Source organism: Abramis brama (assembly GCF_963993115.1).
Source record: "Abramis brama genome assembly, chromosome: 14".
NCBI classification, from domain to species: domain Eukaryota; kingdom Metazoa; phylum Chordata; class Actinopteri; order Cypriniformes; family Leuciscidae; genus Abramis; species Abramis brama.
In genome coordinates this window covers 12806271-12816874 of record NC_139976.1, presented here as the reverse complement: position 1 = coordinate 12816874, position 10604 = coordinate 12806271, and the positions used below count along the sequence as shown (strand labels likewise).

The following is a 10604-nucleotide window of genomic DNA, read 5'->3' as shown; positions in this document are numbered from 1 at the left end:
GAAAACCAATATATAGCCAAGATTTTGTCTAAAATGTAGGTTACTGCATATTGAAGTGCCCCTATTGCTTTTTCAAATATTACCTTTCATGTCGTGTGTAATATAGCTGTTTGTGAATGTAAAAGGTCTGCAAAGTTTCAAATATCAAAGTGCACGACAAATCAAGTTGTCTCCTATAAAAAATACTAGATTCTGAACTGCTGAAAGAGTCATCAGCAATCCCAGTCTCACTTCCTGTTATATACCTATGTAACAATGTAATAAATTTGCATACCAGCTTATGGTCTTCATTGGCTGCCTGTGAACGATGTCTACTTTGACCCGCCCTCAAACTCTAGTTGTAGCTGAGGCCTGGAAGTGATGTTGACATGTTGAAAAGACTCTGTTTTCAGTGCTGTGAATCCAATTTGCATGCACTTCAAAATAATAAGGACTTGCGCTGGAGTTGATAGGGAAAAACTGATGCCATCGTTCTCATCACTGTGTATCAAGCACCGAGGAAGTCTCCAGAGCTGAAATTGAGATATGGTAAGAGGTGTTTTGTTTCCGAAATTTCTAACATAATAATCATAATAGACTTGGCCGTCTGACCAATCAGAGCAGAGTGTAGGCTCGCGGAAAGGAGGGGTTTAGAGAGACTGAATCTACAGACACTTTGGCTGCGTTCACACTGCAAGCCTTAATGCTCAATTCAGATCTGATTTTTTTTGTAGCTGTGCATTGTTGTTTTGAATGTGGCCAATATCAGATTCCAGTGTGAACAAATGGTCCTGAACTGCCCCACATGCTCAAAAGAACAATTAAAAGACTTTACACAGCACACTGTGATGCAGAAGTAAACACGGAGGTGATTACGCATTTATTTATTGTGTGATCTGCTGCAGAAACAAGCGAATTTATGCGCAGGCAATATTAAAATTGAATATGAGAATGTGAAAAAGAGCAGTTTTAAACATTTATGTTTTGCTTTTATATAGAGCTGTCAGCCTGTCACATGTAATACATGTAATAACTTCGGGTAGCCTATGTAAAATCTTTAAAGTGACTTCCACGTGTGCAGAATTGTGATGAATGTTGCTCTCTAAAAGTCGCATGAATTTTGATATTACCGTTCAAACTGAGGTCACGCTGCAAAACATCAGACCTGTATCGGATTTAGGACCACCTATCTGGAAGTGGCCCAAATCAGAATCATTTGTGCTGTTCACACTGTCATTACAAAAACAGACCTGAGTCACATATGAGCAAAAAAATTTTTTTTAAATATAATCAGATTTGGGCCACATTGTCCTGCAGTCTGAACGCAGCCTGTGGAAAATTAGGTGATGTGCAATGTATATATTGAGAGAACCTTTTCTTTTTTTTTTACCTTGGATGCATGTAAACCTACTGTATTAGATCTCAAAAAACAAAATGAGGAACCTTTAAAATAGCATAATAGGGGCACTTTAATTTCTTGTTTACTACTGTATTAATATACCATATTCATGCTGTTGAACTGAATATGTGCCACTATGAATCACAATTATGCAGCTCACCTGTGTGATATGACTTATTTTTTTAGCTGATCCCAGAATAAATAATGTTCTACTTTGTGTTAAAAGGGTTGCAGCTTCATAAATATCTCTATAGTGACTTCTAATTAGGTCAGATGAAAACATAAGCGTTTTAGAAGGGACAATAACAGGTTAATATACTATATAATGACTATTTCTACTCGCACAGGAGGAGTCTCTCCGAAACAACCAGGAAGTAAAGCCCATCTAAACAGGACATGAGGGTTAGGTATATCGCTGTAGTGCCTGAGTCTGTCGGTGATGTTTTCTATTGAATCTTCAGCAGTGGCGCTCAAACTCTCTCTGATTCCTCACTGAGAGCATCTGAACCAACAACAGCAGCGGAGAGCATCAGGCTCATACAATTAACCAGCACTCATCGGGTGCCTGGCCCTTCACTGAAGACATGTCAGCAAAGGACGGATCTAATCACAGTGAGTGCCTCTTTCCTTATTTTTCATGTAATATGTGTTTTGGTGTGTATGCTCGGAGTATTGCAGTGCGGGTTACATCATTACGCGCTTTACAGTGGCAAACAGCGCACAGCCATGTTTTACAGAGTGCTCTACAAATGTCCGTGTAAATGCAACGCAAGGCGACAAGGGAAGCATTGCATGTTCAATATGCATTAACATATTTTCATGTAGCATCTCTTCGTTTGTCTAATTAGGCTATGAAAACGGGCAGTTTTTGAAACAAAGGGAGACGTTTGCGGTTTGACATCAGCATTGCTGCAAGTAGATCGTCAAATGCAAAAAAAAAAAAAAAAAAAAACTGTTCTGGAATGGATAGGATCTTTATGAAACACGGCGAATTGAGATTAAACGACCATGGAAATTATATTTAATGATTTATTTCACGCGGTCAATAAGATTTGCCTCAATTTTACACTGAAAATAGCAGTCTATTGGGAGAAATAACAGTGGATGATGTGTTTTGTCCCGTACAACACTATAAATAACTTTTTCCTTACTGTAGAGCTCTCACGCATGAAGGATGATGTTCAAGATTACATCCCAACACACAGTTTTGTCATTTATTGGAGGAAAGGTTTATCTTAATATGATCAATTAAAATCGATATATTATCGGAAATTATGTGAAAATAAAAAACTTTAGCCATGAATGAATATATCATTGGCATCATCAGCAGGTTCGCTGTGTTGTGTAATGATGAAACAACAATAGTCCCTGCACAACCGCATTATAGTGAGCTGACGTGGCGAGTGATCGTTATAATCCCACTTAATATAATTGTTTCAAAGCATTGAATTGTCCAGTGCTGACAGTCTTTAATTCTTAAACGACTATTGTAAAAGTGATCAAACATTATATATAAATATTTTTAAGTTATGTCTAGGTCGTCTGTTGTGTGGTTCAGCAGACGGTCATTTGTAACGATGCACTGGACAGCTCCAGGTGCTGAACCGTTTTAAAGAGTGTGATTGCTTAAGGCATCGTACATGTAAGATTTACCTTTGATGAAAAGTAATGACATGCCCAGAATTTGGTAGAGCTTTATTTTTTAAATATCCAGAACAGAAAGATGAGTAAAATGATTATTTTTATTTAAACATTTGAATGGACAAAACATTCTTAAATGCTACTGTAATTCACCCAAAAAATAAAAGTCATGTCATTATTTACTCACCCTCAACTGTTCTAAACCTGTATGAGTTCTTTGTTCTGTTGAACACAAAATAAGGTATTTCGAAGAATGTTTGGTAACCAAACAGTTCCTGCCCAATTGACTTCCATAGTATGAAAACAAATACTATGGAAGGCAATGGGGGCCAGCAACTGTTTGGTTGCCAACATACTTTTTTTAGAACAACTTGAACTGTAAAATATTATACAAAAATACAAAGGATAGATTACCTTAAAGGAATAGTTCACTTACTCATTTACATCATTTACTCACCATGAAGTTGTTTCAAACCTGTATGAATTTCTTTCTTCTGCTGAACACAAAGGAAGGTATTTTGAAGAATGTCAGTAACCAGACAGTTGACAATAACCATTGACTTCCATAGTAGTAAAAAAAAAAATACTATGGAAGTAAATGGGATCCATCAACTGTTTGGTTACCGGCATCCTTCAAAATATCTTCTTTTGTCTTCAGCAGAAGAAAGAAATTCATACAGGTTTGAAACAACTTAATGGTGAGTAAATGATGACAGAATTTTAATTTTTAAGTGAACTATTCCTTTAATTTACAAAGAAAATGGTAAAATATAGTTGAAATGTTTTTTAATATCACCTTTTAATTGTATATTACCTTTTGATTATTGTATTATTTTAGTGCTAGGTTGGCATGGCATATTAATAATATTACATAATTTAATGACATATCCAATCTTGTAATATCTGAAACATTATACCTGTACTTATAAGTTCTGGAAACCAGCTGCCAGATTAACAAAAACAAATGTATAGTGTAGCTTTTGAGTATTGTATTGTTTTAGCGAGGAGTGACTGCACAGTCAAAAGATGCTGTCTGATACATTGTTATTCTGCTGGAATCTTTGATAAGTTGTCTCTGATCGCTGCATAGGTCTGCTAAACTCATTTGCAATTTTAACAAAACAAACCTGCACTCACAGTGTTGAATATGCCACAAAACAAAGCTTCTGAACAAGCTTTGTTTTTGAAAAGCGTGATTTCCACTGCTGACAGGCATTATGCTTTCTCAGTTGCGCTGCGTATTGAAAAGCGAAGTAGAATGGCTGACTGCATCATGTTTTAGGAATTCCTTGAAAGGAAATATTGGCAAGAAATAACAGTGGACTTTGTTGTTTCGCAGCAACTGCCCTGTCTTTTTTTCTTCTTCTCCTCTCTTTGGAGACTTGACTTGATTATTGTGCACTTAATTAGTAGCATCACTTTTTTTTTTTTGTTCTGGTGGGAGACTGTCTGCAGGAGCTAATTTAAGGGTCTGACGTTGGGAGGTGAATCACGTTAGCCTCTCAGCTATTCCCAGTCACAAAGCACTTCTCATGTTGCTCGTTATTGCAACATGTTATTATGATTTATGCTGCTTTGAAATGGCTATTTTCAGACCTGTGAAAAGATGCACTGTCTTTTATACTTTGCGTTTTCTTTATAATTATTTTTTGTATTCACCTATAAGAAAATGGCCAGCTGTGAGCAGGTCAGAAAGTGTGTGAGATAAAGATCAGTTTGGAGGAGAAACGGCAATCGGCTGAATTTCTGATAAGGGTCATTTGTACGTGGCAAGAGACGAGCCTTGCCACCCGTGTCTCCTCTAAAGAGTTACTACCCATGTAGTCCTTTACCTCATCTTGCTCATACAAGCAGATGACACAATTTAGTACTGAGCTAAATAACAGCAAAAAGCTAGTTAGAGGTCATTTGAGCTGCATGTTTTATACAAGCTAAGCAATTTGTGGTTTTCAACTTGCATTAATTTTTCATATTTTTAAAATCCAAATGCCTAAATGTAGTCGCAGTCAAGGCTTGAGTGTCTTTTGCTGTACTACTTTGAGAGTAAAACAGCTTAAATTCTGCATGAAACGGAAGTTGCAATAGTCTTTTCCTCCCTATTGTGACATATATCCTAGAGAAATGGCTTCAAGAACAAGAAAAAATTTAGGGCGGGACTTGATTTTGCCCATCAGGAAATGATTGGATCGTTGTTGTTTGCTTATTACTGTGATCTCATGTGATTGACAGGTTGTTTAGCCTTTGCTCTGATAAAAACCTCATCACAGAAGAGATGTCATTGCAACTGGAATGGCAAGTTATTTTGATTAAGGTTTATGAGGGCACGTGAATTTAAAAATAAAATAAAAAATAATGATGTGCACATATAAACCATTTATCAAATCAAAATCAAATCAAGTATATTTGTATAGCGCTTTTCACAATACAGATTGTATCAAAGAAGCTTCACAGTATTAAATTAAAATAAAATAATACAACAAGGTTTGTTTCTAGTGGAATTTATTGATTGATAGAATAAAATTAAATATCCCCAAAATATCCCCAACTGAGCAAGCCAAAGGCAACAGTGGCAAGGAACCGAAAAAACTCCATCAAGTGACCTAATGGTGTCCTAAAACTCCATCAGGTGACCTAATGGAGAAAAAAAAAAACCTTGGGAGAACCCAGGCTCAGTCGGGGGCCAGTTCTCCTCTGGCATTTATGAACTAGAGGCCGGATTGTAGTTTGAACTGTAAGATTAACAATATTATATGAATGCCTGGCCGAAAAGATGCGTCTTTAATCTAGTTTTAAACTGGGAGAGCGAGTCCGAGCAACGAACAGTATCAGGAAGACTATTCGGAGTTTAGTCGAGTTTCGGAGCCAAATGTGAAAATGCTCTCCCTCCTTTGGTTGATCTGGATATCCTAGGTATGACCAAAAGCCTCGAATTTATTGATCTTAAAGAGCGCGATGGATTATAGGGCGATAGAAGATCCGTTAAATAGACTGGAGCTAAGCCGTTTAGGGCTTTATAAGTCAGTAGCAATAACTTATAATTAATACGGAACTTTATAGGTAGCCAATGTAGTGATGATAAAATCGGTGTTATATGATCATATTTTCTTGATAGTAAGAACTCTAGCGGCTGCATTTTGGACTAACTGTAGCTTGTTTATTGAGGATGCAGGACAACCAGCTAATAAAGCATTACAGTAATCTAGTCTCGAGGTCATGAATGCATGAACTAACTTTTTTGCATCAGAAACTGATAGCATATTACGTAGCTTAGCAATGTTTCTAAGGTGGAAAAAGGCTGTTTTTGTAACATACGAAATATGATTTTCAAAAGACAGGTTACAATCGAGTATAACACCCAGGTCTTTTACTGTAGAGGATAAAGTAACAGGACATCCTACGATGTCAAAGTTGTATTGTGAGAGGTTCTGTGGGCGGTTTTTTTAACCGATAAGTATTACCTCTGTCTTCATTTATAATAAATACTTATAAAAAAAGTTGCTGCCTTAAGTTTTTAAGTACAATCAACTTGGATGTTTTAGTCATTTAAACTTAAAAATGAGTGTAATCTAACGTATATAAAGTTGAAAATTGCTTAACTTATTTTGGTGAGTTAAAGCAATGTAAAAACATATGTTGTCATAACTTATTGATCATATAATGTTTTACAGTGGAGAAATGATGTGGCAAAATCATTACCATTTAAATGTACGCTTTTGTCCCAGCTGACCCTGACGAAAGAACATTCTGTCAATCTCTGTTTCTATATCTGCGACATCACACTGGCAAGCCTCACCCACATTGAAATCTGATTGGTCTAAAATCTTGCTCCTCATAATTATACATTAAACTTCCCCCATAATCACTTTAGCATGCCCACTTGTAATACACTTACAAAGTACTTCAGCACCCTGTGGACAGATAATCATGATTCATGGCCAAACTAGTGTGATTTCATTACTTTCTCCAGTTCTTTCATACCTCCCATGCATCATTTAGTGTTATGTTTATGTAAGGTACTTGCAGCCTGGCAAACTTTTGCTTGTGGGCCATAGCAACTCACAACGAGCCCTCCATCAGGATGGAATATTCATGACTGCCTGGGCAGGTCACACAGGCCGATGCAAAATACGGCGGGATTAAAATAGAACGAGTCGTTATGCTCAAGGTGATGTGTTGATTTTTCTCCATGGCCATCCTTCAGATGTTTGACAGATCTCACAAAAGCTGTCAGAGAATTCAGATCCTTCTTCCTGCCTTTTGTTCACATTCTCTCTCTTTAAAAAAAAAAAAAAAAAAAGTTGCCTGAGGTCCCTCAGGACAGAACAGATGGTAAAATGTTCCTTTTGATCTTCTTTTCAGGTTTCAAGAGTTTTCTGGCTGTCGTGTGAATCACAAACATGCTTTGGTTGTTTGAAGACACAGTTTAAGTGCAGAGCATGAATTGGCAATAAGTAGTCAAATGCTTTTTATAGTTATCTTGTCTGTGATGGTCTAGCACTGTGAGAATCTTTCACACAGCCAGACTAACAAACTGCTTGTAAGTGACAAGAAAAAAAAAAAAAAAAATTCGACGAAACTATAGTTTTAGGGCTAGTTGATGCCATTTGGCCTAACAGACTAGAGAGGTATTGTCACATTTGGATTGTTGCAGTACGTTGAAGATTTTAATTGTTTTCAATATTTAGTTGTGATTAAAGATTAGTTTTAAGTAAATGTTCAATTAAAAGTCATTTAACTGTAAATGAGTATGCACAACTGCATTTCCAAAATCGGCTAATACCGATAAATTTAAAACCAAATCTCAATATTGACTAATATGATACTGAGATATATACCATTCATCCTTTAATGTTAGCTATTGTTCCTCAGTTACTATAAAGTAACTTTTATATTATGGATAATTATACCTGGGTTGGCTAAGAGTCTGAGTGAGTGTCTGGGTCAGCGATATAAACAAAACCTTTGAAAAACCCTGTTAAAGTATGTTGTGAATTTATAGATATCATGGAGTTGCTTTATTGCTTGGGGATGTGATAAACGAAACAATGATAAGCGTTTAATTATCGTTTTTTTTCCCCCTCATACATGTTACTACAAATAACTATTTGTAGCTGGGCAAGAGTATGTTAGTTGGCCAAGTAAAAATTTTAACTGGCCCAATCAGGCCTGCAGGAAAATCCTTCTTGTCAAGAGTTAGGCAGTTTTATTCTGCGGTTTGAAGCCTTTCTGCCAAAATTGATTGATTGCCGGATTGTCAAAAGCCCGGCTGCTTGGCGGGAAGCAGTTTTTTCTCATTTGTGAGTACTTCAACATATCAGAGTCAAGCGCATGGAGCGATTTTTCAAAGATGACATCTCCATTCTGCCCTCATCCTTATGCCGTTCCTGCGGTTTGCATTCATCACCGTGTCGCGATAATGCTGTGTCCACACACTCTGAATGCGGGTCAATAGCAAGGTTACGGTCATCTGATTGAAGCCCAACCAAATGTTTCCCCACCATGCCTTTGCATTGTAGGTAGTAATTTATCACATAGGAACAGTGAAAGGGTATTCACAGTACTTTAGGATGACCTCTGGATGTGGTTGGGTGGACTGAGAGGTGCCCTTTGTATTCTCCCTTTCAAAACGCTGACGCTCTTGCGGATATATCAACTCCCCCTCTCTTTCCATTTCATTCTCCTCATTTTGTTACCTACCTACCTACCCATTTTGTCTTTCTCTGATAGTCCTTGCTTGTTGCGCTCTGTCATTTTCCCTCTATATCCCCACAGTGCATTTCCGTTTATCTTACATAACTGGAATCAGAGGTGATGACCTTCACACTCCTCTATGCAGTGCAGTCACTCTCTGGGAATTGCTGGCCATAAGCAAGCCACAGGAACTGATGTCTTCTCTTTGCTTCCTCATTTGAATCTGGCTTGGGATTGTCATTTATGAATGACATACATACCACAGATAAAAACGACTTTTCATAATCTGGGGTTTCCTGACTATTAGGTCTTAAGGAAGCCCTTTATAATTTCTCTGGTTTACGTTCAATTGGCTGTCTGGTTTAGACGGCTGGACAAAATGGAACAAAAATTCAAAAGCATTCTCTGTGAAGTTCTCTGATCTCTGATCTCTAAATTCATCCCATTTAAATTGTCTCTTTTAAATATAATATTGTTTAAAATTATTTATGGAATTATGAAATTATTAATGGAATAGTTCTCATGTTTGCTTTAACTTTAAAATTGTTTGCGTTTTAAAAGAGATTAATTTTGACTAGTCAGCCATCTTGACCCATCCCAGGCCTTTATGTGTGCTTTTGTACTGCATTGCAGGAGGTATGGATTGTGTTGTTGCTTGCATGACCTTTACAACGCATTCAGACACGTTTCTACCCAATGCTTTTAAGGTTCAACAGTCTCCCTGGAAGCAGTTGCTACGTGTTACTGAGTTGCTTAGCATTATTGACCTCAATAATGCCATGTTGTGGTTGTGATGTCGTACATGCAAACCCAAGCTTTTGATTTTCCAATTATCAGTAAAGAACGCCTAACTAATGGCTTGCTGTGTGAAAGTGATAATATTCTGTGAAGTGATGGCTTCAGTAGCCCACACAAAGCACAAGGCCTTACCATGGAGGCGTAACGTAATATACCTATGTATCTATAAACGAGAAGGAGCGAGAAGAGCAGGTGGGGAGGAGGAGAGAGGGGGAGGGTGGGTTTATGAGACGCACATTAGGGTGAAAAATGAATCTAGGGAGGAAGTAACAAGATAAGATGGGAGAGAAAAGCGGCAGAAGGGAAATGAGGTGAAAGTACGAGAAACGCAGGACGACAGTGGCAACTCGTGTTTGCTAGACATCGCTCTGGAAATATTATCATTGTGTTTCTCTCTCAAGGAAAACCAGGTTACCCACTTATTTGCTCTCGGTGCCGGACTGCTATAATTCCCCTAGGTGGTCCTAAAAATAACAGTCCACTTTTCCACAGCGTTTCCTCAGTCTTTCTTACTGCCCCTCTGGCAGTGCACATTGTTGACAGAGATGCTATCGGGGGAATGAAATTGTCACTAATAAACTAGACTTATTGGCAACCCAGGCTCACTGGAAATACGTACAGTACCTGTGTTCCCCTGAAAGGTTACGGCTTTATTGCGTAAAATAACGTACTACCTACACTAAACTCTACCCTACACCTAACCAAACATGAGATTAAAACATTTATTAAGGCAACCATGCCATTTTAGCTTATATTGCAAGTCTTTGAGCTCTTTTATCATGACTTACAGTGAGGAAAATAAGTATTTGAACACCCTGCTATTTTGCAAGTTCTCCCACTTAGAAATCATGGAGGGGTCTGAAATTGTCATCGTAGGTGCATGTCCACTGTGAGAGACATAATCTAAAAAAAAAAAAAATCCAGAAATCACAATGTATGATTTTTTAACTATTTATTTGTATGATACAGCTGCAAATAAGTATTTGAACACCTGAGAAAATCAATGTTAATATTTGGTACAGTAGCCTTTGTTTGCAATTACAGAGGTCAAACGTTTCCTGTAGTTTTTCACCAGATTTGCACACACTGCAGGAGG

The 10604-nt window shown here is 37.5% G+C and overlaps 1 protein-coding gene across 2 annotated transcripts in view; it reads left to right on the top strand.

Annotated features, from left to right (window-relative positions):
* Nucleotides 1–1765: 1765 nt before the first annotated feature.
* Nucleotides 1766–10604, top strand: part of tbkbp1 (TBK1 binding protein 1) — a 48373-nt gene continuing 39534 nt past the window's right edge. Inside the window, exon 1 of one of the 2 annotated variants that reach the window (XM_084135778.1) lies at nt 1766–1990. The gene's annotated coding sequence lies outside the window, so the exon portion shown is untranslated. The remainder of the gene's footprint in view (nt 1991–10604) is intronic. The other variant, XM_084135777.1, reaches the window with a different exon arrangement.